The sequence below is a fragment of the Capsicum annuum genome, chromosome 12, assembly GCF_002878395.1.
Source record: "Capsicum annuum cultivar UCD-10X-F1 chromosome 12, UCD10Xv1.1, whole genome shotgun sequence".
Taxonomy (NCBI): domain Eukaryota; kingdom Viridiplantae; phylum Streptophyta; class Magnoliopsida; order Solanales; family Solanaceae; genus Capsicum; species Capsicum annuum.
Genome location: NC_061122.1, coordinates 177,509,242 through 177,518,778, shown reverse-complemented (window position 1 = coordinate 177,518,778; position 9,537 = coordinate 177,509,242). Strand labels below are relative to the sequence as shown.

The 9,537-nt window shown below is 34.8% G+C and overlaps 1 non-coding gene across 1 annotated transcript; it reads right to left on the bottom strand.

Annotated features, from left to right (window-relative positions):
• Positions 1-8,318: 8,318 nt before the first annotated feature.
• Positions 8,319-8,424, bottom strand: LOC124889952. The gene has a single exon (XR_007048864.1). It is a non-coding gene; the product is annotated as a small nucleolar RNA R71 (small nucleolar RNA).
• Positions 8,425-9,537: the final 1,113 nt, after the last annotated feature.

Genomic DNA, 9,537 nt, shown 5'->3' with positions numbered 1-9,537 from the left:
TGGATTGTATTTATAGTTTCTCTTGTACTGGCTTTACCAGGTCGTGTGACGATATTTATGTAGTGACTACCTTTAAACTATTTCTATTGCCTTGCTTATTTCTTGTGTTGGATTACCTATTGGGAACCTTTGGGACATTTCCACCAAGTTAACTCATTGTGTTTAATTTTGGGTTACGGTTTGGCTTACCTAATGGCATGTTAGAGTAAGTATCATCATGACTCGTAAATCGGATCGTGGCAATATTCATTTTTAGATTTCTTATTTTTTTGCAAATTGAGAGAGAGAAAGAGAGATGAAATGCCATGTCATAAAAAGTATGTGTTATCTTCCTGAATATTTGGAGCAAATCCTTAGGTTTGGACCACTTTATTTGGTCATCAATTTGTTTTTATCTTAACCCTAAGTTTTTGATAAAATGTTACCTTCCCCTTAGTCTCTTAAGGGTCGTATGGTTGAATCATAATGTATATGGTTATATGAAGAATAAGTAATAGAAGATTTGTTTTTCAGAGAATAAATAATATGAGTGCTTTTATAGAGAAAGAAATTGTGCATGAATTGTTCTTTAGGGATTACCTATTATAAGGGTACTTTAGTATTTAGATGTTCCAATCCATATATTATTGATGAATTTTATTTCGTATGAAGTAGTTCCTAGATAATTGCATAACTTCATATAATTAGCTGTACAGTGTTTTGCTATCGACATTAAAAACTTATATCAAAAATCTAATATTGATTTAGTCATACTGAGATTAAGTAGTTACTAAATCTTTTACTTTATACTAAATGCTGTAATAATGTAACTTTTTGTACCATGATTGTTCTTACTAATACTTGTGCAAACATGCTTTAAAGCAATACTAAAAATGAAAAAGTTGTGCTTTAAGTTTTTCAAAATAGATTTTTGTTTTGGTCACATTAGATCACATGTAATATTCAGCTTATTGAAATGTACACCTCTGATCAATTTGTTTTTGAATGTTTATAAATTTATTGGATTGTTATTTATTATGCCTCTATTGGCTGAATATGCCAAGGGAAATAATTAGTTGGTCAAATGTGTGGTAGAGAGGTAATGTCAAATTTTTTGTGGTTTTGATGATTGACAAATTTATTCCTTATTCAGATGACTAACAAGATCATAAAGGGACAAAAAAAGAATTGAAATATTACTATTTAGAGACACTAGTGATAAGGGAACTAATAAGAGAGATTCTAGTGATAGAGTGAACTGATAAAGGACCTGATACTTCTATCTTGTAGGAGAAACTAAAGAAGAGATAAATAATGCTAATAATAGAAAAACTCTTTGAATCTGCTGCTATAATGGTTATCCGATTGTGATCATCAAAAAGAGGAAAATTGATATACATGTGGTTTTGATGATTGACAATACTCTTGAGGGAACCTGGTCCTTACCAGATATTCTTCCTCTAGAATTTATTCCATTTTCAATGTTATCTGTGTGAGAACCTGGTCCACAAAGGGAACTTGTTTCATAAGGAACAGGTTCATATTATGGATGTATATACTCATAACCTTATTAATTGGTAAACTTCTTAATGGAATTTCTTCTGGTTTAATATATGTTTTTAGGTGGTACGAGGACATAGAAGTACCGATCTAGTATATGGAACTTATGCTCTTAATGATTGATAAACTTCATGTATGGACCTAGTCCTTAAAGGGTGTATGCATGTGGTCTACTATACAACTAGAAAGTCTTGTCCTATAACTATTTTGGCAGCATTTGCAGGTGGTAGGTGGAACAACAACAACTTTCTAATATCGACCAATGAGAAATATTCTAGGTTTTCCTTCCTATTTTCTCCATATATATAGATCATTATGTGTGAGGAAAACCTTGAATTTGCACAATAAAAAATTTCTTATCTTATTGCAAAGACATTACAAAGTTCCATCAAGACAAAGTTCCAACAACCAAAGAACCAATTTTCTACAACAGAATATGTCTTTAGGTCTAGTTGTTGAGTCTTTGTATTTTGATCTAACATTGTAAACCTACTCTTTTGAGAAACTTGTGTAGGTATTTTATTTTCTCTCTCCTCTTGTAGATCTAAGTTGTGAGCTAAAGTTAGCATTATAGTGTTGGGGGCTAGAGTAGTTGTGGTATTACTGTTGTGGGCTAGAGTTAGCTTTGGTTGTCTTTACAATAGAGTTATTGTAGAGAGTGATTATAATAAAGTTATTGTAAGGGTAAGGGATTAACAGTTTAATTATTAGGTTACAGGAGATTGTAATCTAAAAGTTGCTCATATTTAGTGAAGTGGTTGAGAAATCCTACTAGGATAGTCGTGGTTTTACTCTTTTGAGCAAGGAGGATTCCATGTAAAATATCTTGTCTTCTTTACTTTCATTCTCTAGCCTTTGTTCTTAGTCATTGAACCTGGTGAGGGACCAGGTTCTCATTACTGTGGTGAACTCATATAGACCTTTTCTATTTTTAACTGACGAAATTGGTAAGGGACCTGGTCAGAAAGGGAAGGGACATGATAGTGACCTTTAGTTTGAAATTAAAGATAAATTAGATAAGGACAAAACTGATCTCACAACCTCATTTGAGAGGAATAGAGAACTTTAGAGGGACCTAGTTCGAGGAAAAACTGACCTTGAAAAATCACCTCACTGGATAGCCTCTTCAGAAAATGTTACTCATCTAGATAAAATAAGGTCAAACACTAAAATCTCATTTACAGAGGGGCATCGAAAATATGTTGATACACAAGGAAACTCAAGGGGACTTGTTCTGCCATACAAAGGAAAAACTCTATATCCTGCAAGAGTATTTGGTGTTGAGAAGTATAGAAATCATGCTGAGATAGAAGAGAACTTATGAGAACCTGGTTGCCAACATAAAAGGATCAAGTTGCCAACTTTGGTCTGTTCCCTCTTTGGGAACCCAAATTGAAAGAGGTTCTCAAATCCAACACCTTATCTACTAAGAAAGGAGAAGTAAGAGAAGGCAGCAAAAATATGTTCATTGATAGTGGCTGCTTAAGGAATATGAATGAATCAATAAGATCTTTTCTCTCACTCAATAAATTTTAAGGGAGAAGTGAATTCATTAGAAATAGAAAGAAATAGCATAGTCTTGGCATTTGAAGGATTGGAAACACCCTTGGTCATGATATTGAAAAATATGTACTATGTAAATGGGTTGAAGTGTAATTTATCAAATGAGTCCCATAAATGTTCCAAAAAAAAATGAAGTGGTCCAAATGATGATGCCAATTTGAGGCACAGAAATGTAGGCCATGCCAACCCATATCTCCTACAAAATTTGATCTCAAAGGACTTGATCTTTGAAGTTACCTAAGTTGAATTTGTACAACTAGACTGTGGATCTTGTGAGAAGAAAAATCAAACCAGGTGCCAAATTAAACAAAAGAAGAATTTTTGGTATCCTCAACCAACCAGACACTAAATCAGCAACAATGGGGCACATGCTATTTGAGGTGAGTGCACTTTAGCTTATCTAACTGTAACACCCTTTATTTTTACTCTAGAATTCTAACCCTTATTCTGACACGTGTTACCTCTAATCCAAATTATTCCCATGTGGATATAAGTTTCATGATCATTATCCTAGAGTGTGAAGTGCTCTCGAGGTGAAAAATGTTCATAGAAAGCACTTAGAGTGAAGTTGAGCTAAGAGCCTTTGATTTGGCTAAATAATTGCATTTGATTCTACAAGGATCAATTTTGAACATGTATAAATTTTTATATATGTAAAATTTTTCAGATCAAGACCCACCAAATTATATAAAATTGAGTTAGCTTTCCACTGATATCAATTTTGCCTTAATTCGATACCCGAGTAAAAAGTTATGGCATTTTTTGTGAGAGGCAGTATGCCGACACTACAGTAATGCGATGTGATGTGTTGATGTCCCCAACATGATATCCAAAGTGATACAAAGATATTTCACACACTTCCTCAGTTCTAAAGGGTCTAGGTTCACTATGGTCAATTCCCTTCACCTAAAACTGTCCATAACACATAATTTCAACCCCCAAAAGCATTAGATACATTATTATTCATCATTTCTCTCTAAGAAAACCCTATACCCCTCAATAACACCAATAAATTCATCAATTTTATTCAAGATAAGCAAGAACCCAAGCTTCCTAATTGAAGAACTTCAAGAACACCATTAGAGATTCAAAGTTCAAGCTTTTACATCCAATTAATCAAATAAGATATGTGGGGTTATGAACAAGGATAATCCTATAATCCTTGTTCCTAAAACTAGTTTTTAAAGTAGAGTTTACATGAATTTACATGATTTACAGTTTAGGGTTCATACCCAAATGTCATTATTTGATCCTTATGCAGTTACAAGTGATTTAAGTGTTGAATTGCATAACTATTTTCACATACTTATGAGTGTGACTTGATTTTGTATATTGAGTATTGAATTTTTTTATTTTTACTAGAATTTTTAAATCATTTTAAGGTTTTCATTATTGAACATGAATTGGGATGATTTGACATGAGTTACAAGAAAGAGTTTTTCAAGCCCTAGATTTTAGTCTTAAAATTTCAAGAATGATAATGTTTAAGTATTCTTTGAAAAGCATTTATTTAGATTTTAAGCAAGATTTTGATCTTTTCATCCTCAGCTAAGATATGGAATCTACACAGTTAGTTTTGATTACCGTTTAAAACAAATAGATGCATAACTGGTTTTCATTGCAAACCCTTATGCTAGTTTTAAGGTGGATTTCCTACAAAATGAGCATACAGATTAAAGGGAGTAGTATTTAGCACTGAGTTGGGTATGATTCCAAGGTCTTAGGCACCATAACTATGAACCACCTTAGGTTTTAATACCCCTAATGGTTTCAATATAGTGATCACTCTAGCTAGGTTTTATTCCGATGGCAAGGGTAGAACTACTCTACCAACATAGGTAAGAGACATTGGACTCCATGATAGCTCACATGGTTTATGTTGGTTAGAAGAACCTCCCAAAGTCCCTAAATCCTAAAAGAAAATATCATAATATTTTGGATAAAACTAAGTGTAAAGGCTCACAAATTTACTTAGATATTATCTTACCTAAGACTTCAGTTATCAAATTTCAGCTTTAAGTTTTAAGATTGATAAAGGTGAGCCCTTTTCACTTAGTCTACATGATTTAAAGAACAGAATTAGGGTGCAGTTTTATTTTAACTAAGTGTGACGGCTCACAAGAATTTCTTTTATGGTTTATCACTCATGATCTATGATTTGTCAGTTTTGATCATTCAAGCCAAGGTGAGTCACTCACATTTAGCATGCAGTTTATAAAGTTTATTTGAATTATTGCATTATCGTTTTTACTTATAAATTCACTCCTAAATACTCAGTACATTCCAAAAGTACTAATCCACATATATGCCTATGTGCTACATATTCTCATAATGTAGATACGAGTTGTAGTACACACATCATATGTGCTAGTGAATCCATAGTAAAAGTTAAGAGTTAGTTATTAAAATGGTAAGGCACGTTATGCTTAGGGTGTGAGCTTTGGAAGAGACATAAAAGATTGAATCATGTGGTTTAGACTAGTATTATGGTGAAGCGTGTTGTATCTTGTGATTTTGAGTTAGGATTGATCACGGTGAAAGGATTTAGTTTAGTTAAGACATTAGTAGATAGATTTTTCAATACCCATGTAAGAATTATAAGTTAAATCAAATGAGTATGGTATTCAAGGGAAATAGTATAGTTGTGGGAGTATTCGAGAAGTGTTGCTAAGCTTTAAAGTAAGAAGTTGTATTACCTAAGGCCTAGTAATTCTATACTAGCTTATAATCTATATGTTTATATTCCATGTTATTGAGTGGTGTCAATGTTGTGATTCCTTAGTCAGATGTCTTGTTCATATCATTCCCAAAATTCTTTACTCCCTAACGTTAGTAGAATTTTGTAGAAGAGAGTTGAAGAAATACTCTATTTGAGTATGAGCGGTTAGTATGATCCATTCCATATACCCTGCAACCCAGTTTAGCAATCAATCAGATAAGCTTCTATATATTTCCAACTTTCCATCTAGTCTTGCCATCTGAAGTTTCATTAGTAAGGCTATTCCATGAGGTAATACAGTTCAGTCCATGCATCATATCTACAATTAAGATATTTAGTCATGATTCATTTCACAAGTATTCAGTGAATGATCTTAGTTTTCCAAGTATTCCAGCTAACATAGTGTAATACCCATTGTATGATCTTAGACTCGTTGTTTCATGATTCATGCTTGCATAATGATGTTGGGCGTATTTATACGTCTAAGCACCATAACTTACCCATGTTTTAGCTAAGTTTTGAGGATAAAATACATAATTCTTGCACTTTTAGTCTATTTTTAGTTAAGTGAGCTGAGCTCTGTGATTAGCATGCTTTTCAGGCACTAATGAGGAAGATTACAGCACTTTGGGGACCTGCGGATAGCAAAGGAAATTTCAAATAAAAAGGAAAAGAGGTTTTGGACTGAATGTGATATATGGGAACTTTTTCCCGGGCAAACTCAATATTTTTAAATAGTTAAGGATGCAGTAGAAATTTATTAGAGAAGGATGTTATTAAAAGCCTTATGGCTGATTTTTTAGGGATTATTCACATTCTATATTATTTTGAAAACAATAGAAAGCAGCTTAGCTTGAGGACGGACAGAGAGAGAAATGTTTTTCTCTCTTATTTTTGCTATTCATCTTTACCACCAAGATCGTTCTAAGTTTTGGTATGATGAATATTTCTATTGTGATTTCCGTTTTATTCATGAGTAGCTAAGTTTATTTGTTAGGGTTATGGAAACCTTGTAGTATACTCTCTATTGCTATGGGTTTTTGGATTTATGATGTGTTAATCCACTTATATCATTACTCTCTTTATTTTGATTGAATTCTCGAGGTTGCAAACATAGGGAATGTGCCATTATAGCAATAACTTGTTCGATAGAAAAGTTACTGTTTCGAAAAGAGAGTGTGACAAGAAAATAGGGTTTCCAACCTCTATTTTACACGTTAATACCTTAGAGGATTAACTACTTGGAGAGTTCGTACGATTGGTTGTACACTTTGGATTCGAGAGAACTAAGGTGGATAAATCCTTGATGGTTGAGAAACACTTGGATTTAGAATTAGAATACATCTCTCTATAAGTGCATGCATATATAAAATCCTTATTACTCATAGTTAATAGAGAAGTAGAAGCTACAAGGTGGACATAACCCTAATTTGTCATTCTCTGTAGTCAAATATTATTACACATATCATCTCATTGTCACACTGATAATATTATTGTGCACTTAAACTGAAACCCCCCTTACCTTGGAACCTTCAATCAACAGTCTAATAATAATCGCAATACTTAGTGATCATAGTATTCCTTGTGGGATTTGACACCCAACCCAGTTGGGTTTTATAGTTGACAGCGACCGCTTGCACTTTCTTACGAGAGTTTTAATTTGGGCGTATCAAATTTTGGAACCGTTGCTGGGGAATACAGTTGTCAACTAAGTTTGTGATAGTTAATAGACCCTTTGGTCAAAGATTCTCAAATTTTACTTTTTGTTTGTTGTTTTTGTTTTGTTCAGGTTGAGTGGATTGCATGCCAAATACACGGAGATCGGGTCAACCATTATTACCTATAAATCCTGAACCATATCTCATTGGTAGAATGGATGTGCAACGAGACCCTGAAAGGATAGCTACTCAACAGGAGCAGGCTAGATTACCTGCATTGGTAGCTGCGTAAGTAAATCAACAAAATGCTGATAACACAGGTTGGGTGCCAAATCTTGATGATGAGGACCTGGGTGATGATGAGTTATTAAATCTAAGGCGTGCAGATGATGTGGCTGCACCAGTGAACAGAAATGTCAATAAAGATCGTCAAGATAGGATGAGACCCAAGCGCCGAGCTGTGCAAGTTGCTTTTGATGATGATGATGACGACTTGGATGGGGCTGGTGCCACAGGGGCTGTTATTCCTCTGCCCTTAGCACCCGGATCCAAGTTCAATATCACTAGCACCATTATCCAGCTATTGCAACTCAAAGGGTTATTTGGTGGACTTACAGCCGACGATCCGAATGTGCATCTAATTAATTTTATCTCAACATGTAAATCATTTGACAATCCAGGGGTTGGACAGAATGCGATCCGGTTGTGCTTATTTCCATTGTCTCTGTCTAGAGAGGAAAATCTATGGTTAAATGGGCTAACTCCTGACTCTATTACCAATTGGAGGCAACTGAAAGATGCTTTCCTATAAAGATTCTTTCCACCATCCAAGAGAGCACAACTAAGAGATGAGATAAATAATTTCAGACAGCTTCCAACTGAAGCTCTCTGTGAGACTTGGGAGAGGTTCAAGAAGAAGCATATGCAGTGCCCAAATCATCAAATGACCAATGTCCACTTGATAGAAATATTATATAGGGCTTTGAACTCGGTGACTAAGCCAGTGGTAGATAATGCTGCGGGTGGGTCATTCATGGACCTTACTTTTATTGAGGCATGTGATATGCTGGATCGTATGACAAAGCAGAGTAGAGCTTGGCATACCAGGGATTCTGAGGTAGCAAGCTCTACTGTATCTATTGGTATGACGACAGAACAGAGGCGAAGAGAAGAGGAACGTGACCAGGATATTGCTTACATAAAAACGCAGATGGACCTTCTTACTAAGCATTTATTATCAGGAAAGACAAAAAAGGTCAAAGCTGTTGTATTACAGGGAAGAGATGACTCCGATTTTAAGGAGGAAGCAAATTACTTGAATAATCAAGGGGGTTTCTGAGGCAATGGCCAAGGTAACCAAGGTAGGAACTATTATGAAAAATCTGGATACAAGGACCAAAACCAAGGGAATTGGAAGAATAAGAATGATAGGAGCGGTTTGTATGTCCCTCCTGGAAATCGTGAAGTTGTTGCACCTAGCTCTGGGAAGATGTCCATGGAGGACATGATGGCTAAGCTATTGAAAGGAGTGGAGGCAACCAGCACGGGAGTATCTGAGGTAAAAAATGATTTGTCCTCAATGAATCAATTAGTTGACTCGCATTCCACTTTAATAAGACAGCTGGAACAACAAATGAGTCAACTATCGGCGGCATTCAATCAAAGAAAAGTTGGCACTTTACCAAGTGACACTGTGAAACATCTAATAAAAGATGGATCATGTTTGGCTATTATAACCAGGAGTGGTAAGGTGTTGAAAAATCCATCTAAGGGAAAGCCTGTGGTTGATAGTATGGAGGAGAATGTTATTGAAGCAGATTGTGATAATTCTGTAGAAGTTGAAAATCAGGATGAGAACGTTCATAATACTATACCTAGATGTCAGCAGTCTGAAAAGATTGATAATGGGAAGCACAATGAAAAGGAAGTAGTGGAGAAAACTCTTCCAAATCCACCACCACCTTTTCCTCAGAGACTGAAGAAGAAGGCTGATGACACCAGGTTTAGTAAATTCATGACCATGCTGAAGCAACTGACTATAAATGTGCCTTTGGTGGA